This window comes from Anguilla anguilla, chromosome 13 (assembly GCF_013347855.1).
Source record: "Anguilla anguilla isolate fAngAng1 chromosome 13, fAngAng1.pri, whole genome shotgun sequence".
Classification (NCBI taxonomy): Eukaryota; Metazoa; Chordata; class Actinopteri; order Anguilliformes; family Anguillidae; genus Anguilla; species Anguilla anguilla.
Genome location: NC_049213.1, coordinates 30151289 through 30176393, shown reverse-complemented (window position 1 = coordinate 30176393; position 25105 = coordinate 30151289). Strand labels below are relative to the sequence as shown.

At 42.0% G+C, this 25105-nt stretch overlaps 1 protein-coding gene across 1 annotated transcript in view; it reads left to right on the top strand.

Annotated features, from left to right (window-relative positions):
* The window catches only part of LOC118211647 (cadherin-4-like), a 249611-nt gene that overhangs the window by 95195 nt on the left and 129311 nt on the right, over positions 1-25105 (top strand). The gene's annotated exons all lie outside the window — the stretch shown is intronic.

Genomic DNA, 25105 nt, shown 5'->3' with positions numbered 1-25105 from the left:
AATGTGTTCAAATTTTTTATTTGTTTATTTCTCTGTACCTCAGATGTGTCTAGAAATATGATTTAGGGAAATAGGAGGATTTAAACCTATTTGCATGTTGATTGCAACTTTTACAGGCTGTTTCTGTAATGAATGCAGACTGTGAAATGAGACGGTGGGAATTTTTATGTATTCAAAGAAAATAGGGATGGTTAGGTTGGCAATCTTTTCTTTTTTATTTTCTTTTCTTCTTTGTTTGCCAATTCTCTCTTTATTGAGACAAATGATTCAAACAGTGATTCAAGTTGTGCAATGATTCAGCTGACAGGTGTGTTTATTAGAAACGCGTCGGAAGAATCCTTACCCACTTTCTAAACACACAAACGCACACACACACACACACACTAACACACACATATCCACACATATACACACAGAAACACACTCTCTCACACACACACATGCAAACACACACACACACCCATACACACGCAAACACACACACAAACACACACACACATCCACACATATACACACAGAAACACACTCTCACACACACACACACACACACACACAAACGCACATGCACACACTGGCCGTATGTCTGTGAAGGCAAAAGGGAGAGATAAACGGAAGGCACTCGGTCACAGTGCGCTGGCGTCTGTACCCACAGCAAACAAACAAACAGCATTTAGGAGCCCATCTGCTAAACAGGCCCACAGAGGAGCATGAACAGGCTTCTGCTCTGTCAATTCCATTTGCAATGGCCAGGGTCTGAATCTGGCTGGGTGGGGGGTTAGCGGTTGTGTGTGTGTGTGTGTGTGTGTGCGTGTGTGTCTCTGCATATGCATATTTGTGTACATACACATTCCTATGTGTGTGTCACAATACATACAGTATAAGGTGAGGTATTAGAGGTATTCGCATAGGGTATTGCTCCACTGTCTTTCCTCAACAGCATTTTATTTATGTGAATGGCAGAAAGTAGGCAGTTTTAAACAGGAACCAGAGAAACCAATTTTATTATTTCTTTCTTCTACCATTCTCTGCAGTTCAGTCCATTTTTTTTAAGTGGAAGTTTCTTTTAGCTTCTTTTAGCTATGAATTATTATACTTATTATTGAATAGTTATTAAATGTTCAAGATTTGAACAATGGACTTGTATTTGTAGGCAGTATGTACCTAATGTTACTCTTGGTGGTCAGCAGTGAATTTCAGACCTACTATAAAATAATTCCCACAGCAAACCTTCTAGTTTCATGGTTTTCCGAGGTTCAAGATAACATCCTGTGTGCAGAATGGCTCGAAGCTTTCTCTGTCGGCCGAATTGGCTTCAGCCGAGCCGAGGGACGTTGGTGTAATTGCACTAGTACAAAACACTGAGCCTCATTGGTTTTGGCACTCTTATCTGCTGTCTCAGAATTGATTATAGTTTTTCTACCAGCTGGGAAAATAGCTTAGTTCCATCAACAATTCCCTCCATCCAACTGTGTACTGGAAAAAAAAGACAGCCAGACCATTCCCTCTTAAGACCATTTGTCGGAGCCAAATGTTTGTTTGCATAAGGTCACAGAGTAGACGGACTCCTTTTTAACTAAAATTCATTGCTTGCTTCAAATTGTTTTGCATTGATTGAGATTCATTTGTTGCATAAAACTGGCTGCGCCAGCCACAATGCATTGGCATTTTGAAGGAGGCTGAATGGTTGGTCACTGAATGCATATCTTATATATGTATTTTTTATCATTTTGTGTGTGAGTGTGAGTTTGAGTGCGTGTGTGTGCACGTGTATGTGTGTGTGCATGTGTGTGTGATGCCTGCATTTGAGAAGGAGAGCCCAGAGAGAAAGACAGTAAGCATACTCAAAGGGACATATAGAAAGGAAAAGAAAAAGCTTGAAAGTCAGAAGAAATGACGGAGAGAAAGTGAGTCCTATACTATTTTAAATGAAAATCAGAATGAGATCAGTTGTGAAATATCTTGTGCGTGCACCACAGGTAAAATCTTATCCTGTCATGAAGCACAGCCCCTCTGCTGAGACTTAAGGTTTGTGAACTGCGATTGTAGTCCTCCAAAACAGATTAATCACACCAGAAATTGATTCTGCGTCTTGCCGATGCACTGCATCAGCTTTTACGATTCAGTCGGGTGTTTAAAGTGACATGCACCTGCATCCATAGTGCTCATCCGCACACTGTCTCTTCACTACGAAGCACCGAAACTGTAGCATTCAAACTGTAGCATTCAAACCACTGAAACTACAGAGCTTGCCTTTGTTTAATTATGAGGGAAAAATATATGAAACATAAAGATGCATTGTAGGTTTCTGCTGAAGTGGCATGCTGGGATCCTTTCACCCCACTTACACTGCACTCTCCACACTGCCCTAGGGCTCCAGCTTCCAGAGGCTCTGGACATATTACTGCACTGTAAGGGTCAGCCACATATATACTGTATAAGCACTACTTACACACACACACACACCACACACACAGAGGCGCACACACACACACACCACACACACAGAGGCGCACGCACACACACACACACACACACATAGCTAATATCCACCCACCCACACAAAAGCTATTTTAAAGGCCTGTTCCATCCCTGCAGGAATCTGCATCTCTGCAGAGGATGCACAGTAACACATGTCTTCTAAATGCAAAAAAAATGTAGTATACAGCTGTGTGAAATCTGGTGATGCAGCTAATAATTAAGATGCCACCATACTGAATTTGTAAAAAAAAAAATACAATTGCACAGATTTTAAAAGTCCAAGAGAAGCTGCTGGCGAGTTTTATAAATTACCCAGAGTATGTTTTGACCATCTCCCATCTGTACATGCGCCTACTTTGGTCTGCGTTTTTATTTAAAATGCATTTGCAAGCTGTGAAAGGACCTCCTGCGGCCTGTTTCTTGTGTCTGTGGGCACACTGTCCCGCTGATATGGCCAAATGGAACAAAGCGCGCTAATGAAGAGATGATGCCAGTATACTGGACAGCGACGCCAACGGCCTGCCAGAGCATACCCCTTCCTTCCAGCACGTTTGTACTCATCAGAAAGGTTCAGAAAATGTGTTATCCTTTTTTAAATATTAACTTTAATTAAGTGTTACTCTTTGGAAAGGCAGGTCTGTCTGTGCTGGACCTGATGCTGATGGTAATAATGTGCTAAGCACTGGCACTGTGCATCTTCCTGCTGTATAAGCAGCATATCTGCCCGTCTGCTGTGTATGTGACCCTGAATAATGATGCCTGCCTGGAATAATTATGGGGATAATAATAATAATAATAATAATAATAATAATAATAATAATAATAACCATCATCATCAGCATCAGTTCTTTCACCTGAGTTTTAGCACTGACTGGCAGCACACTTACACTCTTGTACTGGAGTTGCAGGAAGTACTCTGAATAGGCAAACTTTATCTCTCATTAGTAGAGGGGTTCCTTCCTATAGTGCAGTGCATAAGGTACTGAGACAGTGGCATAATTTTTGTTGGTTTGGCTCTGTAATCCAATGCACTAGACTTGAAGTGAGACAATGAATATGAGGTTAAAGTGCAGACTGTCACTTGATATAGATGCAAATGCCCTCAAATTAAAGCTGACGGTCTGAACTTTAACCTCATTATTCATTGTTTTATTTCAAATCCAATGTGCTGGAGTACAGAGCTAAAACTGGAAAGATCAATACATGAAGTGAAGGTCAGGTACAGTGAATTGCTTGGATTCCTTTTGTTTCCTGAGAGTGCCATTCATCACTTTCTTCAGTGACAGCCGGAGAATGTATTGATGAATGTATTGGTTTGAACACCTAAGAAGATGCTAGAGCTATCAGACTGAGAAACAGGGTGTACTTCTGAAAGTGAAAACGTCTCCGTAGACATATGTTAAAAGAAAAAAAAAATGGAATTGGTAACTGATAAGACATTGGGCTTCACACTCAAGACTAAATCAGCCAGAGACGGAACGGCTTCATTTTATTGTGGGTCGGTACTGCGCTTGCGTGGGAGGTGTTGTGATACTTTATTACACAGGCAATCATCAAAATAAATTGTTTGGCAATGTCACAGCCAGGCACTCCTCCACTCCAACATGTTTACCTATTGAGAATGAACAGAAGGCCAGGCAGATCTGGGCCTATTTGGAGCCAACACTATCGAAAGAGGCTAAATGGGGGCAAACTATACTTGTGTGTGTGTGTGTGTTTGTCTGTGTGTGTGTCTGCGTGTGTGAGTTTGTGTGTGTGTGTGTGTGTGTGTCTGCTTGTGTGCGTGTGTGCGTGTGTGTGTGTGAGTGTGTGCATGCGCATGCCTGCGCGCGTGTGTGTGTGTAAAATCACATTTGTAATCATAACCTCTCCATGCCAGTTTAGTCTGTTCTATAGTAATGGCTGCACAGGCACAGCCAAGAACAAGTATGGCCATCCCCGGGGATCTTTGGGGCCAGTTGTCCTAGTTATAGCCTTGGCTGTCCTGCTGTGCTGCAGGGCCAGGTGGGCAGAGTCCCTGGGCAGATAATCTGGCTGCGTGCTGTGATACAGCACACCCCGTGGCCCTGCTCATGCAGTGCATTATGAGGAGGACAAGCCGGAAAGAAAATCACATTTTCTCACAGAACTGAAGCCCCTCAGATCTCTATCACCGTTCAATTAAACATATGCTGCATTGGCATACATTCAATTCTGTTAATGTCATCAAATATGGCTCTTTCTTTTACTCTCTCTCTATCCCTCACTTGTTCTCTCTCTCTCTCTCTCCCTCTCTCTTGCAGTCTTTCGCATTCAATAACGTTTTGAATGCTATATCGTTCTATACTCTAAATTATACATTTCCAAAGCTTCTATTTACATTTATTATTTCTGATTTCTCTGTCACGTTTTAATTAAAATGTTCAGATATGTGTTAACATTTCTCTAATACCTAGGGAATTTTACTGTGGATATTGAATTAAAAGCAAATAGCTATAAACTGTGATTAACTATATTAATATAATAGCATTGATTAAAAATAATAACTAGGAACAGTTCCTTCAGTTCCTCTGCTGTTTTGTGTCAATGCCAATTATGCTTTGGGGATGGAAAGGTAATGCAATTAGCTTTGTGTTCTGTTTCATCTGCTATACACAGTTGCATCAGAGATAGATGGACAGAATAGAAAACTTGTAGAAGAAAGTGCTGGATGCATTCCCTGCTCATAATTTAATTACACGATGAGTTTGCTCTATCTCTCCCTCTGTTTAGACTCTTCATCACTCTCTGAAGAGAGAAAAAGCAGAGAACAAATGAGATAAATTCCCATTATTTACTTGACGGGAATTTGCATTGTGAAAAGAGTAAATACATACGAGTGCATTAAAACTCACTGAGAAATCACTGACCATGTGACCATCTGGGCTGTCAGCAGTTATTCCTTTAGTATCCCTGTAGGGTCTCTAAATTCAGTGGTTGTTAGGCAATAACCACAGACATGTGACTAATTATACAATTAGGGAGTAGATACTGTATGAGGTGCTCATTGGTGCAAAATAATAACATGATTTTAGGAATAAGTCTGGAGGACGGGAAGCATGGGCACAAACAACATCAAGACTAATGACACAGTAAAACAGCATCCTACTGGTACACTGCATGCAAATGATTTTGTTTATTTTGTACATCTTGCCACTTAGTATCTTGAACTGCTGGAGAAAATGAAAATAGATCAGGTCTTAAAAACATAAAACACAAAAAAACCAAACAGTCTGAGATGGCCACAGGCAAACATAAATTGCATGTATTCTTACTGAGTATAAGTATATCACCTAAAATGACTTCTTAAAACGTATGTGGTGAACATGGCGAAACATTGTCCAAGTAGGAACATTTAGCACACAGAATCTAAGAGATGCATTCACATGGCTGCCTCCTGAGCTAACCAGATGAAGATGTTCTGCTGCAGTGTATCATCCGAAATCCATCTGAAATATACTGGGTTTTATTCAAGGCTTATGGAGATGGGCATTACACACAGCGCCAGCGCATTAAAGGAACACTAGCAGAACATTGCTTAGAACATTGTTGGAAGACATTAATGGATTGGATAATGCAAGAGTCACCATTAACTGAGGTGATTGACTTGTGGTTTGAAATAATCGTCCTCTTGGTGGTGGCAAACAAAATGAATTTAAATGAACTATAAACCACCTGATTAATCCTCCAGGCCCTAGTGTTATTTTACTGTAATGGGGGAAAAAACATAATGAGTAACCTCATACTCCACCACACACACACACACACGCACACCTCACCTAGATTGATTTCTGTAAATAAAATAACAAAAACTAAAGAATCCATTAATTGGATAGTCTGAATCAATAAAGATTTATTATTTCAGATTTATTTGTGTTCCTCATTTACCCAAGTCTTTCCACCTTTTTGGACACTACCTGTGCCTTTTTTGCGCTCTGTGGAAGCATTGGGGGGTGTATTGGCCTGTTGTCTCAGGCAGTTTTTTATGGTCCGACTTGCTTTTTGTGCCTCCGCGTGGTCCTTCTCCCTTTGTTTTTTCCTTTCCTTTGGGTCATCTCTGGTGCATTTCTTGGCATTCTCTCCCCCCCCCACCCCCCCACCCCCTCCTCCCCCTTTTTTCTGCCCCTGCAGTGATTCATTTTAAAAAGCACTGTAGCATTACGGCACACGGTTAAAGCCTCGTCTCGGCAAATCCTCACACAAATTACAACATCCAAGCCATTATTAGAGCCAACGGGTTCTTGTAGTTCCAACAGTTAAATTACAACCTTTACAATTCTATTCATGTCTGCCGAACAAAAGAAGCCTTTTTTTTTATTTCCACTCTTGTCTCTCCCCGGTGAACAAGTGCATTAGAGCGAGGAGTTTTAAAGGCGTGTAGATTTCTTGAGCCGGATGTGGAATTATGGGATGTTCACAGTTGCCACTCACCAGAGACAGACTCTATGAGGATTGTTCTTGTGATCAGTGTTGTGACTAGGAAACATAATGAGCATGGAGCTTCATCTCCCATATTCCAAAAGTGGATTTTCATACTTCAGACTTTCGCTGTCAGTTTGTGCTGAAAGCATTAAGTCGTTGTGGTGGATTGCTCAGCTTTTCAGAGTTGATGTGCTCAGTGCCGCCATGGACAGTTAAATACTGATAAAAGAGGAGGCAGCCTTGTCTGTAAACACGGGAGCTAGGGGTGATGCTGGTTGGAACTTATCCACACCAGGGCAGGCAGGTATATATCTACACTTAAGTAAATGTTTATGGAAATTAACCTAAATCTGATCAGATAAACTGCAACAGGAATGAAATTTCTCATAGAAGGAAAATATTGTGTGTTTGTGTACACTTCTAAAATGTGAAATAGTTAGAAACTTGTTAAAAACAAAAAGCATATCATGCCATACTGAGTCATGGTGCACTTTTATAATTTGCTATTACAATTTACAGTAGCTTTTAGCCAAATCTACTTACAAAAAGTTAATTTTACTCTTGAAATCATATAAATGCACATATCAAGGTTCTTACCTCAATATCTCCAAGATAAAATGAGAGAATGGGTATTAAATTTAATTAAACTAGTCAAGAGAATATAGTTTTTAAGATTGAAAAACTGAATTTTGCTGAAACATTGAAGTGTACTACCAAAAGGTTCTGAGATGTTTGCAGAAGTCAGCCAGTGATTATGTCTCTCTGACTGCTTGGGGAGGGTTGTTGCACCATCGGAAGATGAGGGTAGAAATGACCCGGGGCTGTTAGGAGTGCAACTAGGAACTCAAAAGGATGGGACAGCCAGCTTCCCAGAGGCTGTTGAACAGAGGTCTGCATGGAGTGAATGGTGTCATCATTGTCTGAAGCTAGGAAGAGGCGGTATCATTTGAAGCTTGCTATGTCAGTGAACCTGAACTGGATGTGGGCAGCCTCCAGAACCCTGTGAAGGGTGTTTAGAAGTAGCAGCGTGGCATGTGTGAATTTAGGCAGGTTGAAGACCGGGTGCATAACAGCATTCTGGACCAGTTTCTTTGGCCTGTTAGCACGGCCTGGTTAAGCCGGCCATCGAAACGTTACAGTGGTCCAGACAAGAGATGTACAAGTAGCTGTATCGCCTCTTGGGGGAAGGGGCAGATTCTTCTGATGATGTTGCAGTGCGGGAGAATCTGTAGGATCGGGTGGTCAACTCAGTGTGTTCAGGGAAGCTCAGCTGGTCCTTTTGGGTCACACCAAGAATCTGGGCTGAGTGGGGAGAAGACAGTGCAGAGCCATTGAGTTTTCTGCTTTCCTGTTTTCATCTATAGTTTTTGGCTGTGCTTGTAAAAAGAAAAAAAAAAAAAAAAAAGGCCTCTTGGGCAATGCTTGAAATGAAGTGACACGATGTAACAGTGTCAGACATGTAGCCGGGAGGGGGGATTCGGGGTTGAACCCACCCTGAAATGCCAAAACTGGATTACTGTCCCAGAACAGTGAATATCCTCCCCCGATTGACCATTTTGTCCTTTCCGATTTTAAGTATTTTGACTCCCCAGCATCTCCAACTGAGAAACAATGTTGCAGCATGCCTGACCTTGTATGCTTCTGGAATGAGGCTGCATTAATTTGGACATGCGTGCTGTATATCTATACAAATAGCACTGCAAAATGGTGATTTCATGTAATTGGCTGGAATTCCCAGTAACTATGAACTGTTGATTACTGCAGCTAATTTAAGATGATACATTTCTAATGCCATTCCACAGTAATATAGTTGAACTCAACAACCCAGCCTTTAATTGTTGTGGTTATGACTGATTAATTTTTAACTGTCCATTTATAAAAAATAAAAAAATTCCTTTTTAATTTCTCCTCTAATCAGTACAAAATTGTGAGTCTCAAGAGCCGCGCACATTTAAATACACATCGGGGTTACTCTGAACTCCTTTTAATGTTTGTTAAAAAAAACCTTTTTTTTAATTTAAGCCCTTCACTGGAATTGTTACTGACATTCCAGTGGTACTTTTAAAAAAAATAGGCTGCCCTCATCGCATAGCCTAACCATCCATTAGACACATCCATTAACAATGTCCATTAGTTAGTTTCCATTGTTCCTTGTATAATTATATTTAAATGGTATGAGTTCTGATAAAATAGCTAAATACATCTCAGTGGAGATGAACATAGTGATCAGTTAAATAAAAAACAATTCATCAGGACAACTCATGTATTTAGATTAATTATATTAATGAATGTGCAAAGTAATAATTTTTTGGTTTGGTGCTGAATGGGTCATATTTATGTATGTCTGTACACGTACCAGCATGCACTGACCGATCAAACAGGGATCACAATACATATCCCCTGCTAAACGGCCAGAAATACTAAAACCCCTCAGTACCTGCAAGCTGATCCGAACTCCAGTGGTGGCTGGGGTGGTGCAGAATGAGTGTAATTCTGTGAGCTGCAGCAAGTGGAGCCTGAAAAAGCAGCACAGCCGATGAGGAGCACTTGAAAGGTCTGACTGTCGGTTTAAAAAAAGCGGGCTTCATTAGGGATGTGTGCATGTGATAGGTTGAGTATGAGATCAATGTGTGCATGTTATTGGTTAAATCTGAGAACATGTGGTGATGTGTGTATGTGATTGGTTGAGTATATGAACATGTGGTTCCAGTGGTCCAATTCCCAACTTGCTCTGCACATTTCATGCGCATCGCTCATTTATGAAACTATTAAGCAAGGTTAATTGAATATAATGGTATATCAAAAAAATATGTAAAAGCTGTAACAAAAATAAAGATTTTCACCGAGATGAGGTGGCGATTTAAACTTCCGCCAGAAATACAAGTTATTTGCCACAGAAAAAAAGATAACATGCAATAGGAAATTTTAACAATCATGATGTTGAATTTTTTGATGATGAATCATTTCATACAAATTGTGATGGTAATTAAGATTTGATATCTCTTTCATCTACAGTTGATGTCTTTGGATGATTCTACAACATATGACTTTATTAAACTCTGAATGGAAGAATGTACTTGTTCCAGGATGGGTTTGTTCTTGGAAAGGTCAACTGAAAATTATAAATAATATTTTAAGTAATATTTTTCCATCTGTGGTCATCAAGTTTCCATATTTGGGTTGTAGTGGAACCAAGGGCATGGCGTGGTTCTGACCTTAATATTTTCTGATGCAATTTTATAATGTAAATAGAAATTATTTTATTACTTGCCTATAGCCTAATTGAGGAGAACTGGCTATATTGGGTGGTATTACACATTGTCTGGATGTAATGTGCTTATATTCATTTAATAACGTCAACATTGAAGCTCTGCAGATGCACTTTTATTTTATTTATTTATTTTTTACTTTTACTTTGGTAACAAAGTGCAATCGCAAAATACCATTGGCAGTGAGAAAATAACTACGCCTGTGGAGGCTCATGCATCACATGCCACAGGGTTTAATCCGACAGGTCTACTTTCTTTTTTCCTCATAAATTCCAGATTGGTAGTTTAGCATTTGTCTTTTCCCTTGACCGTTTAGTTATGTGAATGGACAGTATACTGTCGACTTCCGAAGCATTTAATGGCAGATACATAGCTTCATGTCTCGTATTGAAATGTGGTTAATTCCAGCCGGATGGGCCTTAGTTAGGAGTATTTTTATTAATGTGACCATGTAAGGAAATGGTACAAAGGTGTTTTTGGACTGCTGTCTTAGAATGTGCAACTAGTGGGGAATATATATTGGGTTTGGATGACTCTAATTTAGGCTCTTTGGAGCCATCTATGTGATCTCCCTCACTCTCTCTCTTGCATTCTTTTAGGACAGACCGAGGATTGTTAGATTAAATATTAATCAGCTAATTACAGGAGGGACTGGATGCAGTGTTGGCTCCTGTTTTCCTTATCGTGCTTTTGGGTATTAATGGGAGGCACATTACTCATTCACAAGGTTACCTCCCTGGCACGGAGACTATGAGCTTCAGCTGTGCAGTTTATGTCCATTACACACATCCACTACAATAGGCCTTTTGCAAAATGGGGAGTAAAAATAGTATGATTAGTATTAATTTAATTCAGCACATTATTTAAAAGAGGCTGTTATCAAAATATCCATGGAACTGTCCGTTTGGTCCGTAAACTATGACTTAATGATGTTGGCAAATGTGTCACTGCAGTATGCATCCCTCAACTTTACACCACAGTTCTGTTCCATAATACACAGCTGCAAATTTGATTACATCATTATGGTGATTTGTCATGAACTCTTTAAAGGCCCACTCATGAATACTGCTCATAAGAATTCTGACTAGGCATGGGCACAAATTGGAAAATTGCAAAACAGTTGCATGATGCAAATAAATGCAAATGCAAAGTCTACATTTGACTTTATTTTCTGAAATCTGCTCAATGTGAGACAAAATGGCGCTTTTCCCCTCCCATTCTTTTCTAAACTGCCTGCATTATCACTTGAGAGCTGATCAAGGACCATTTTTCTCATTTCCATCACAAACTCACTCATTTGTCAAAACCGAGACCAGATCAGCGGTCATACTTTTAAGAATGCGCCTACAACAATCACAGTGAGAACAGGACACTGTAAAAGGAAATGGTTATAAATGATTTTAATAATGTTGGCATTAAAAAAAAAAATGTGTTTAATCTTTTAGAGATTTCCCTTTTTATTAACGTTTAGCGATTAAACTTTTTGAGGTCACGTCCCTACTTCTGAATATTTTCTGCTAGAGACTGCTATGAATTAAGGCAAGCCGAGATAAAAAAAAAAAAAAAAAAAATCACGTCTTGTTATTCCCCACACGTAGCGTGTACTTCTGAGAAGCAAGTGTAGCGTAATCCAAATTAATCATCACCAAGTCAAATTCAGGGGCGAACCGGTGCCAAATTTCGCAATGTGGACAGGGGCCATGACAGTTCAATCAAGCCTTAGGCCTGAAGGAGCTCTGCTGAGGGGAAAGCTGGCCCGGGGAGCGCATCCTGCAGGCTCAGCTGCGCTGCAAAGGGACGCAGATAATGCGAAGTGAAACAGGGCTTTTGGGACAGCGTAACCCCTGACTCCGCTACGCGTGTGGAGCCGACGAGGGGCGCTACGTGAGCCTGCGCCGCGGAGGAGCGTCCCGCGCTGGAAGGCGGGAGGCGGGCGGGGCCCTAACGGCTCACGTTTGGCGCCTTTGTTATGCGACATGAGAGGCGTGCGCCTGTCACATTCTCTCTCTCGGTGCAGCTCCAGGCGAAAGCAGAGAGGCTTCTGACACATGTTAGCATTTCAGTTTACTAAACAGCTGCCTCCCCTGCTTACTTGTGCCCCCCCCCCCTCCTCCTCCTCCACCCCCCGCCCCCCCTCGCCCCCCACCCCACCCCAGCGCAGCGTAGGTCTCCAAACAGCCGTCCCTCCATCTGGGCTCCGCTCGCCTGCGGGCTCCCCGGATCTCCCAGCATGCCTCGGTGCGGAGCAGGGACGCGGTGCTGAGCGAAAGAGACAACCTGCCGTGATACAAACGGCAGCTCTCCCGGCACAGTTCCCCCGCGCGCTAACCCTTCCTTCTTCGCCCTGACAAAAGGCTTCGCTAAAGTACAGGCTCGTGTGTTCAATCTGCGTGTCGGATTCAGCCGTGTGTCTCGAACACAGCAGCCGTCCTCTGTGCTCGCTGGAGGATGGGTCTGTTGTGACCCTGAGAGAGTGGGTCCGCCTTTGCCGAGTGGCCCCGATCAATGTCTCACAAACGCCGCATCAGAAATCGATGTCAATCATCAGTCCTTTCTTTATATTTGTGACCATTGCTGCTGAATTTATCTGCCGAGACCGAGGGTGGCACACCCAGCGCTACCAGTCTCTATGCCTTCCTGAAGTTATCCCAGACTGATATTCCAGGCAATATCTCCATGGACAATTGTGAATCCTTTAAAGGTTCCATTATTTGCATTAGCTTTTTTTCTTGAGGGGGGAGGGGGAGGGGTGGGAGTTTGGTTGAGTAGGGTTCATTTGAAATTCTGTCTCTCGCTCTGTAAAGCACTTGGCAGCGCTCTCATTATCAGTCTGGGGAAAGAGAGCTGCAGTACATTTCCCCAGACACCGATCCCACTTTAAGGAGTAAATACAATACATTCCCCTGCCCCCCCCCCCCCCCCACCCCCCCCAATCCCAACTAATGCACTCTGGGTAGGCAAAGAGTCTAGTCAAAAGTAATGTAGATCAGCACTCACTGACTGGCTTTGTGTTAAATAACTATAGTGTCCTTTTAGAATGACTTTTTCTTAGAAAATAATGAAGCTCAGGGGTACTTATTCAGCAGATAAAGCACTTAATAAGGCAATTTTATCACACTTTCATTACTTATGGCTGAAGATATGCTCCATCTCCTTTTCTAACTCCCTTTTTCTCTCTCTGCTGGTGACTGTTGCCTCTGTCTGGTCTCAGCGTGAAAAACAAAAAAAAAACCAAGGAGAAAACAAAACTCACAACACCTTGCATTTACCCATGAGGTTTGAGGTTTGTGTCCTTTCTTGTCACCATGGAAGAAATATGGAAAAAATGTCTCTTCATTTCCATTACGTACGAGTGAATCACTTAACACTGCGATGGAGCTTGTTTTCCTTTCTGTTTTTTTAGCAGATGGCTGTTTCGGTCAACACACCTTTTCACATTAACACAGGAGAGCAGACAGAGAGAGAGAGAGCATATCCTGTAACAATGAGCCCTGGACTCCTTATAGTGCGCGTATGGGCACCCTCCTAATGTACTCATATTCAATGCACTCTTCAATAGTGATGATGTAAGGACCTCTGTATCCAGCATCAACATGGATTTCTAAGCCAGGTCCTTCACATTGGTTTGAGACTGTTCCTGGGCAAGAGAAATTCAAATAAAAATGCAAGATGCCAAATCCGTTCGTGAACAATGAAGATGGACTCAAGAATACGTAATTTTCAATTCTAAACACACAGAGCCAAATATTTATTTTGTAACCAAATATGTGTTCCATGGACCAGCCATCATGTTACTGGTAAAGCATGCCCACTCCATCTGACAGCTGCTGAAGTTGTACAGTATCAGCATGACGAAGAGAGAAAACTACCACGCTCTAAAATATTTAGATCGGGGGGACGTATTTTTAAAAATGTATTCCCCCAAGGCACTTCAACCTCCATACCCGGGAAACCCTGGGGCCAGTTATTGCTGCAGTGAGAAAGCAATAAAGAATTCTATGTTCCTGTGGGGGCACGGAGAGAGGAACATGTGATTAATTACATACCATAACTCCCCCGTCAGTACCGCAGTCTGAATACATACAATTAAGCTGTCATTGGAAGGTCAACATTGGCATTAACGATTAGTGTGCGGCTCGTGGTAATGTGCATACTGTAAGATAAGGTGTTGAACCCGTCAGCGAAACTATAGCTGTTCTGCTGCTGAGCATCATTCTCTGAAATTGACACAAGAATTTCTATTTAATGGAGCGGCCTTATAGCCGTTTGTTGTGGAATTGTTTTGGGGGCATTTTAATAAAAAATTGTGAGAGTATTTATTTAGATAGATGTGGTATTAGTAATAGAAGCAGAATATAAACAGTTGTGTCAGTACTAGCAGTGGTCATAGTAGGAGTAATAGCAGCAGTAACACAGACGCAAACTCAGAAATACAATTCGGATGTCCTTAAGGGAATCACTTTTAATTTCCAAAACATTAAAGGCTGGAATGACTACAGTCACAAAGCCCTCCACTCCCCCCCCCTTCCCATTTCCCATCTCCGCCTCTTCACTCTTTCTTTTTTAATGCATTTTATGAAATTAAATTGTGCTGAGCAGTGCTGCCTTGGTTTGATCTGGGAGACACTGCTGTTTAATTTGATCCTGCTGGGCCCGGCCCAGCAGTTTATCGGAGTTGGGACCAGGGGCCCGGGGCAGCTCGGGAGCGGCTGATAGGCGGGGCTGTTATCGCCGGAGTCACACGCAGCGTGCTGGTCAGGGGGTCAGGGGCTTGCAAATGGAGTCAGGGCTGAAGTCCGTGCGGCGCCGGGCGTGCAGCGCCCTGGCCTCCTCATCTTAGTCTGCATGGAAAAAAAGTCCTTTGAAATCCGTTAACTAACATGCGTACAGATGAGACGGCATACTTCTGTTTCACATTTGAGAATTAAAAATAATGTAATGCGCTAAATAATTCAAGCTGAAGATCTTTTTATCAGCAATTATTCGCAGGCCGCTGCTTACGTCTGTGAGTTAATTCGATGGGCTGTTTAGCCATTCAGCGCATACTGTCAGGTGGGTTTCTAAGGAACATAGGGCTTTATCAGGTGAACCTGGCCATTGCTTGGTAATACCGTACTTGCATATGAAAATTAATCTTAATCTCAACTGCTGTCTCCAGCTGTAGCACTTATTCTTACTGTATTGATATGCCCAGGGGATGAGAGCTTTAACTGGCCGTGCCAGTGCTTAAGTGTGGCCAGGGGCTTTGTGGGACAGCATTATTGGCTGAAGCATCATGCAGGGAGGGAGAATTTCAGCCAGCCATGTTGCATACGGATTGAATCGTAATGCCATTATCAAAGCACAATAAATGAGGTCTCCGGTTAATTAGTCCTGGGAAACAACAAGCCACTTGCATGCAGCTACACTGCACACAGTCACAATATTTACCTCCCACCGCTCTGCTGCATTGTTTCAATCCGCCGACTGTGTTCTGCTTTTAATGCTCCAATGAAAGAAACATGGCCTTTCATATCCGTGGCAACCCCCCGGTGAGATAAGATTGGTTCAGATCTTGCCTGATTATGGCGCCGTGCTCCGGAGACACGTAGGCCTCCTGGTGGCCAGCGCCAGGTTTGCACAGCTTGTAAATGGTAAATGGACTGCATTTATATAGCGCTTTTATCCAAAGCGCTTTACAATTGATGCCTCTCATTCGCCAGAGCAGTTAGGGGTTAGGGGTTAGGTGTCTTGCTCAAGGACACTTCGACATGCCCAGGGCGGGGTTTGAACCGGCAACCCTCCGACTGCCAGACAATCGGTCTTACCTCCTGAGCTTGTAAACACCGTGGCAAGAGGATGTTCTCCAGTAACTTGCAGGAGGTTTTGTTTAGCATGTAATTATTCTTTGATGCAAAGCGTGTGAGCTTAGCTGAACTGGAAGATGACCCAAGACATTAATTCACACTTATTATGTTAAGTAATGTTTTTTGTGATGCTGTGTAGTACTTCATTTTAATAGTGCTACTTATGAGAAGCAAATTTCTTATAATTTTTTAGATGAGCATGTTCTGTAAATTAAAGTTAAATATATTTTTTAACTCCCAGTACTATCCCATAAAGGGCCTCTTATTCCAGCACAGATCGAATACAGTGAGGATGGGTGTACATTATACAAGTTGTGGGCTCCCATTTGTTTTTTTTCTGATCCGGACCAAATCGTAAGACATTAGGTCGAAACGTCGCAACTGGCAAGGTTTCCGAACCGATCCGGCTGGCCTACGGGCTCCCGATAATTTTTTTTGACTTGTCAACAAAAATTCGGGCTCAATCAGCTTGAATTCGTCAGGTGTGAGAGGTCATGAGAGCTGATTCTGTGTTTCAATTCCCGTTGACCAATCAGGAGGTGGCTCCGTATATGACGTTTTACTCACTGTGCTTTGCCGACTAATGTCATTTAGTTTTACCCACTGTGCTTTGCCGACTATAGTCTATGCTAACACCTGACCGGTTGTCACAATCTGAACATTGTTAAGTGTGAGATCTGACCTTCTGACATCGTAGCCCGTGAGAAAATCATATAATGCACGCCCGCCCTAAGTCTGAGTGTTAGCGATGCTGTGGTTCATTACATTTTTAAGACTGTGCATTCATTAGATTCTCTAGCTTCTGGCAAGTAAGCTCACTGTGTTTGTACTTCCTCCTTGCTGGCTGTGAAAGTGTGATTGCTGGTCTTTTGCATCTCCCCCTCTTTTAGCTCTCTAAATATCTCTGTGTGTTTCTCTCTGTAGCATGACAACTTTCCTGAAAGGAAAGATTTCTTTAAAGTCTGTGACCTATTAGCTGTACACCTCCTAGAAAATTAATCAATTATATATTCTTTCTCCACCACCAGTCTGTACAGGGGGAACTGGTCTGGAAAAAAAAAAAAAAAAAAAAAAATCAGACATGGCTGTGCTCTGTTCAGACTTAAGGTCATATTATTAGTTTTTTTTAAAGGTTACTCTCCAAAGAAACTATTGCGGAGGAAAACGGAGCAGGGACTGACATTTGTACACATTAGATGGGTCTTTCAGAGATTAGCTTTGAAAGGAGCTTGTGTCTCTCTTTTCACCTTGTGCGAAGATGAATATCTCTCTTGATGGCTTTTATATTTGTCTTTCTCTTTTTTGAGGCAGAACTTCTTTCAGTTCTTAATAAATCCTGCAGAAAAGAAAAAGCCCACCTACTCACCCTCTGTGATGTCATTAACAGCAGTCTCGGTGTTCTATGCGGTATGGGAAGGGAGCTGATCTTTCCAGAACCTTGTGGGTTCGGGTCCTAGGTGTGGCATTGCTGTTTTGCCCTGGCAGAGTTCTCTGTCCCATCTTGTGTCTATACTAATGATGGACTCACAGATACGTACCTGATCTAAAGATAGCCCTTTGTGCGATGCTTTAAGTAACTGCTGTACGCAAGGAAATAAGTGAACATTCAAAAAATGTTTCAGGTGCGACGAGCTTCTCACTTCAGGGAAAAAGACTTAAAAAATAACAATATAACATTATTTTTCCACCTCAGGCTTTGGTGATCTGTCATTCAGTTTTTACTGATGCTGGCCACGGCAACTAAAGACACCAGCACTCCCATTTCCTCACAGTCAGCAGCCACGCAGTACCCTACCCTTACCATAGAAACACAGTCCTGTAATCTTTGTCCCTGGACCTTATGCACCGTTCACAACACAGTTAAGGGAGGAGAAGCAGGCTGTGTTGAAGATGCCCTTAGCCTTGCTGAGCTCTGTCTGTTCTCCCTGAGTAGATTACTCCCTCAAATACCACTGCAGTCTGTTGTAATCCAGTCCACAGCCCTCACATATTGGGGTTTATGCCTGGGCTTATTCTTGTGTTGCACTGAAGTCAGCAATGATGGCAGCAGTTTATACAGACTGTGGGTTGCATTTTTGCACTCCCAAAAGTGAGAGTTATGTCACTGTTCCTTATCATCTCAGGTGCATATTGCATAAATCTGTGTGCTGCACTTCGCATTGTGGACTTGCCTATTCATCATCGCTACTGTATGAAATATAGCCCATTCACTTGGCATTCTGACAGAAGTAAAGGCAGGCTTGGTCAGCAATAAACGGGAAAAGTTCTGTTACTGTTTTATAATTTTCTTACAGAAAATATTGAGACCAAATGATGTCCGTTGGATTGATATTGATCAACTCAATGCCAATTTCCATTTTAAAATAGCTTTATTGGCATGACATTTTTCAAACCACATCCAGTATTGCCAATGCTTACTGCACATAGTTAGTTGTACATCTAATAGGGCCTCCTCAGAATGTGTTTTTTTTTTTCAAGCGAAAACTTCTGCATTGGTGACCAGTCATTTCTCTGGGCACAGCGGTGCTCGGTCCTCGACAGTAGAGCTTTTGTTGTTTGAACGAAGGCAGCAATGCACCGAGTACAAATGCCTGTGCATTCCGACACAATTTCCTCACAGTCTGTTCGGAATCTGCTGTTTCTGGTAGTGTGACAGACGTCACTATGGAAACAGTGTGTCCCCAGCACCCGGCTTCCTTTGTTGCGGTAATTGCGGGAACTACTGGGACTTGGTCAGTTTTACCTCTGCCAAAGTACTCCGCCAAATTGCTGCACTCTGAAGAATAAATGTTTAATAAGTGCAAAAAGGAAAAAAAAAGAAGTGTTCTCCATCCAAAAAAGTCACATTCCATTCTCTCTTTTACGCTCCTCTGTTCTCTCTTTCTTATCCCTTCCGACCACTTTTAGTGTGGATACAGTCGTTTTTTCTTCAGTCTTAAAAAAAAAACAAAAAACTGACGCACTGCTCGTCTCTCTCCGCTGTTTTGTGATTGATGTCTTTACCAGTGCACTCTGAAGTTCATTACTTTGATGTGGGGTGACTCGGACATGGAGCTGCAAGCAGAAGTTTTGGAAGGAGTGGAGATGGAGAGATGGGGGGGGGGGGGAGGGGGCACGGGGGCACTATGCAAAACATATAAACTACACAAACTACATAACAAGTCCGTGAAAGTATTCATCGGCATTGCAAACTGTCACTTCACTCATTCTACCAATCCCTTGCCATTGGTTCTGGCAATGCATTTAGCTACTGTAGCTATAGTTTGTTTGTGGTGCCAACTGCCAAAATACTGTTACCTCTGAGTAGTTGCATAATTGCCTCCTTAATTTCACACTGACTGGCTGCATTTTAATGCTGTGCCTTTTACTGCAGTGAATCCAACCCAGAGCATTCGAAAAGTTGACACTTTGAGGATATCAGAGACCAGGACCCAAATCCAGCTAGTCGAGCATTGTCAGGCCTTTGCAGATTATTTTTCCCCTGGTACTGGAGACCCAGTTATAGTAGTTATGCCTGTAAAGGGTAAGAACTAAGCAAAATGCAACTGTAAGAATCATACAACCGACTCCTGTAGGGAATGAAAGCATACTCACCCAGTGCCCTTCACACAGCCAGATTTGGTCTATACAGCCACAAAATTTGATTATTGTCTTTCTTATTTAGATCTCTGGTTTTTATTATTTTACACGAAGACAAAATGGAGGAAATTGTGCATTTAAACGCAGAGGAAGATCTAAGGAATTTTCCACAGCCTCCAGGGAGCAATAAACGAGGAGAGGAGCCAACAAACCCAAAATCCACACACAAAAAAGGAAAGGATGCCAGGAAAGCATCAGATCTCTGGTGGTTTAACCGGCATCCTGCAGTGTCCCAGACTTTATGGCTCATGCAGGAAGCTTCATATCAAAACAAGAGCCCCAGAGAATCCACAAATGCTGTTTAGCACACAACAACAGCAGAATGGGATTGCTGCCAAATCAAACTGAACTCCTCCGGTGTCAAATCTCTGCAAAAATACTAACACATGTCTAACGCCCACAGGGTATCAGCCGTCATCTGTCAGAGCTTTAGCACTCCACTGATTGGTGCCAGCACTCTCCTGCAGTGCTGCATGGACAGCATGGTGTACATAGTCCCGAGCTGGGGGTTTATAGCAAAAAAGATAAAGACATGCTGAGAAAAGAACACAAAATCCCCAATAGCCTCCCCCATTGCAGCTCACTAAACTGTGTGGACAATAACATACTGTACTGTATATAGGCAGTAAAGCCTTGTTCTGCATACTTGCTCTGAATCCTCATGCTGTATACAATCTGGTTACATATGGGAAATATTTGAAATTCCCATATGAAAACGATTTTTCTCCTCCGAGTTTCAACACGGCAGCTGCAGCAGTTTTGCCAAGTGGATTCCAGCACTCAGTTATGGCTGTACATGACAAATTGGATATTAAGGGAAAAGCTATTATCCAACTTACTTGGAGGGAAATGTTACTCCTAAAAATGGAGGAGTGTATTTTTATTGTTCTAAATGTGAATTAGACACGCATTCATTTGTTTTGATATTTTCAGTCAGTTAAGCTTGAACTAAAGCCCACTGTGAAAGGAGAACAGTCTTCAAAGCATGTTCTTCTGTTAAAGATACACTATGTACACAGCAGCCATGCTGAGTAAGATGAAAATAGCTAGTTTGTTGTGTGGGCTAAAACAGTGCTAATTTATGCAGGACGAGGATGCATTTTCCAGATCACACTGTCAAATAAATTGTCTCCCTCCTGCTAATATTATGTTTTGAGCTGCTTACGGAGTGTTACCCAGTATAGATCTCAAATGATAAGAAATGTGTCTTCCCTTTGGCTATTTTCCATCTGTCATTTTTAGTATTTGATTATTTTGCACATACTCAAAATAATACTCAAAATAGAAAAATACTAAATACTAGTCTTTAATGGAAAAAATGAATTGCATGCAGGCCACAGAAGGATACAGTGATAACAAAAGCATTGGTACAGATATACTGTATTGTACTGCACTGTACAGAATATTTCAGTAACACTTTTGGGCCCTATATAAACCTGAACTCCTTTGTCAGCACATTCATAAATGATTTTTCAATAAATGCAAATAGGAATATGGTGCTTGCCACTTGGTATGTCACAGTAATGTCATTTTCTGCATCAGTGGTGACATACTCTTTATGAATAGTTGTGTCTATTGATGTAAGCATTTATGAATGATTATGCAGTGCATACGAAGGAGTTATATGGCTCTTACTAAGGTCCGTTCAGAGAAAGTGTTTCCAGTATTTCTTGAGACTGCTTTCTGCAGCAGTTCCACCTCTCTATAATTCTGCTTCATCACTTCACTGTCTACACACAGAAATACGCACGTGTGCACACACCCACCCCTTCTATCCTTCCTGAAAATCGAATGTAAAAATGTGTGGACAGGCCAGGAGGAAATGAACAAAGAAAAAAAAACACAAAAAAAAAAAAAAGAACAGGGAGAACGGGGAATGGAGAGAGCGGGAGCAGCGCAGCCCCTGACTGACGCGGGGAGGCGAGATTAACGAGCCGAGCGCGCGAGCTGTCGTTCCGCGGGGTCCGCCGCGGCGCTTTCAGGAGCGCCGGCCCGCTCTCACGTGCTGACGGAGGCAGAATGTCGCTCCTCGCCGGCAGCGGCGGGCGGGAGCCGCCGCAGTCCGACCCTGCGCCGCCGTCCGCCGCCCGACGAGGACGGCCAAATCGCTCTTTCAGCCCGCCGCCAACGCGCAGCATCGCGCCAGATACCACAGCCGCGCTTCCGCCGAATTGAATATGTTCTATTCATTTTAGGCCGTATGTAGTGATACTAATAAGCATGAATCAGGGTTAAGTAATGCACTTATGTACTTCCGAATCACTGAAGATTGATAATGCGATGTGGTCATTTTCCTGTCCTGCTCTGCATATGACCATGTTCATGCTCACATAGCAAACAGGCAGTGAGTGGAACTGGCTTAATGTGGGAAAAAAAGGTTAATCTCGTTATGGATTTGACAGTATTATGGGTTTGATAACGTTTGAAAATGCTGGTGTGTTTCCTTCCAAAGACAGCGTACCAATTCACCTGGAAATTTATGTTTCCTGGAGGACCATTCCGTTCCACTTGATATATAATTGAAGTACCGCTGTTAGCATCCACAGTTAACTGGAGCATGTGGCTGGGTTCTGAATTAGGGGAAATGACACCCAGTGATCAGCACCAAAGTGATTTTCTGTATTTGCAACACTTTCTGAATTCTTTATAAATAATTTTGGCTAACAGCGAGGGGTTTGTTTTTTCTCTCTTCTACACTCCAAAGCAAGGCATTCATTGCTTTGTTCTGTGCAGGTTTCCTTGCTTTGGGCAAGGTACACATTCCTTTATTTCTTTATTTTTCCTTTTTTTAGTGAGCAAGGAGAGATGAGCTCATTACTCTGAATGAATTTAAAGTTAAGGTCACAGACCTGGAGTTCAGCATAAATGGGGACTGTCGTTATGCTTTTAAAAAAAAAGCTTTTTTTTTTTACTATTTCAAAAGTAGTAGACAACTTTATTATCCCTCATGGGAGAATTGGTTTGCAGCCTAACAAAATCAAAATGAAAACACCAACACAGTACCTGCAGTACAATAGAAAAAATCAAGACATACAATACATTATATTACATTCCATTACATTAAAAGTTTTTAAAGTGGACTGGAGTGGTTATTTGCTACTTAAAAAGGATATGACGGCATCAATGAATGGCCACCTGTACCCATTGTTCTTGCCAAGGGTGACAGAGAAACATCTACCTGTGGGTAGGAGATAACAGCAGGTTAGAACAGTGCAAGGATGGTAAGGAGTCCACATTAAGACATCTCAGCTTCCTTAAGAAAAAGAGGCCCTGCTGCCCTTTCTTTTACATCAGGTTGATACATTTGTCCCAGAGCAGGTTGCTGTCAATCACAAGCCACACTTATTTGCATTCTTCCACAACCTGAATGTGCTGCCTTCGGATTACCAAAGCGGGGGAGGGGAGTGCACTTTCCCTGAAGTGAACCAGCATGTAGGCTATTCACTCACATCATGAAATAGCCTATTAAATTAATTATTATTAATTAGCTCATTTTCAATGCATATGAACGAGTGATGTTTTTTCCAGTCAGCTGATAAAAACGTTAGCTCAATAGCTGTCATAGCCAAAGTTCCGCACGGTGTTCTCTGATGGAGTGCAGGACATTTGCTGAGATTAGGGTATATCTGTAGAGAAAAATCCACTGGATCAGGTTGGTGTAGAGTTTAAAAGGCTAGAGGGTTTCTGTTCGAGTAAAAGGCTGGACGGTATTAAAATCTTGACGTGGGTCTTGTTTTCTTCCAAATGTTAAAAAATCATGTTCAGAAGGGAAATAGGTAAACTGCAGGGGGTGTAGAAGGTGTCTGATATTCCCCATTCATTTTCATGGGGAGCTCCAATCATTTGCACTCAGTGCAGACATGTGTAGTACAGGCTTATATTTGGGGATTTGCAGCATAGGTTGGCTGAAGGCATGTCTATGCCAGTGAGGGAGAGAATCGATGGATACAAGGAGATCACGGGCTCCCGGCACATATAATAAACTAAAATAAGGAAGACAAAAACAAACCAAACACAGCTTTCCGCTTCTTTAGCTGTCCAGCTCCTCAGCTTTGCAGCTCGGGGCCTCTTGTACTCTGCTGGGCTCGCTCTCTCTCTGTGTGCAGGTCGCCAGTCTTTTTCGCCATGGAGAGTGAGCACACCTTTAAACCCTGTGCCGATTCGCCAATGCATCCCAAGGGTGTCTCAACGAGTAGGCATGGCTCCAGCCCGACACAATGACATAATGTGCTTTTTTATCATTTAAAAGCGTGGACAAAATATAAAATTGAAGAAAATTCCCCAGTGTAATGGTACTTGGCAAGGAACTAATGCAGTTTTTATGTGAGAATAAAACAGTATTTCTGAAGAAGACTAGAAGTAGGCAAGTCTTTTAGACCATCCAAATCACATTCTCTGCTTCTAGACACCACAATAGTTTTATTCTTTTCCCTTTTATAATGAACTACTGTTCTAACCTGGCCACTGAAGGTTTTTTCTGAATTCAAAATAAGTATACAGTAGATATGATTATTGTTGCTATTTAGTTTGAGCACGTGAGTGATAATGACAAATTCTTAGCAAGGGATACATTTCTTTAATCAAAATATTACAGGGATTTATTCCCAGAAGGTAAGGTGGAAGTTCTCAGTAGGATCATGGTGCCGAAAAGATATTCAGTGCTGTAAATGCATTGTACTCAAAAAGCCTGTTTCCACTGAGGTTCAGTTCGACACGCTGATGATTATTTATCTGATTTCAGGAACAGAGACATGCTGCAGCAGCACTATGGATCTGTCCAAGCTGTGTACCACATGACCCCTTCGTGGTCCCATTCTCACTCTGCACAAACTGAAAATCTTGCATCAGCTCGGTTTCCGAAACCAGTCTACTGGTTTCTGAACAAAAGAAAGTTCTTTCCATAGGGTGAAAAATGTGAAATACCAGCTCAATGCAGTTCTTTTGTAATCATAATTTGATTCAGTGTGAGATTTTCTTTATTAAATCTATGGCATTGTGGTTATTTATTAGTTTCAGGGAACTGCAACAAAAGAACAATTCTCACAGTCAGTGTGTGTTTCCATAGCAACAGACATAAGTGAATTCTCCTATGCTATACTTTTTTTTTTTTTTGCTGTCTTTTGTGAGTGTGTTTGTGCATGTGTGTGTTATAGACATAGCAATGCATACACAAAGCCCTGAATACAGAACTGCTAGATTGTGAAGGTTTCTCCTGTTAACAATCAATGGCTATTTTAAATTATCATTATTATTGATTCTGCACACATTTACATGCAAAATCGCTGAATGGATAAATGGTGGCTTTTCAAGATATGGTGCCAATTCCTTTGTTGCGCTGTAAGGCAGGCAGTCAGAGCCACAAGCTCAATTGCATGGCTCCCACCGGTTTGTCAGTGCCAATCTTACATATTGATGGCAGCACTAAGCAGCTCA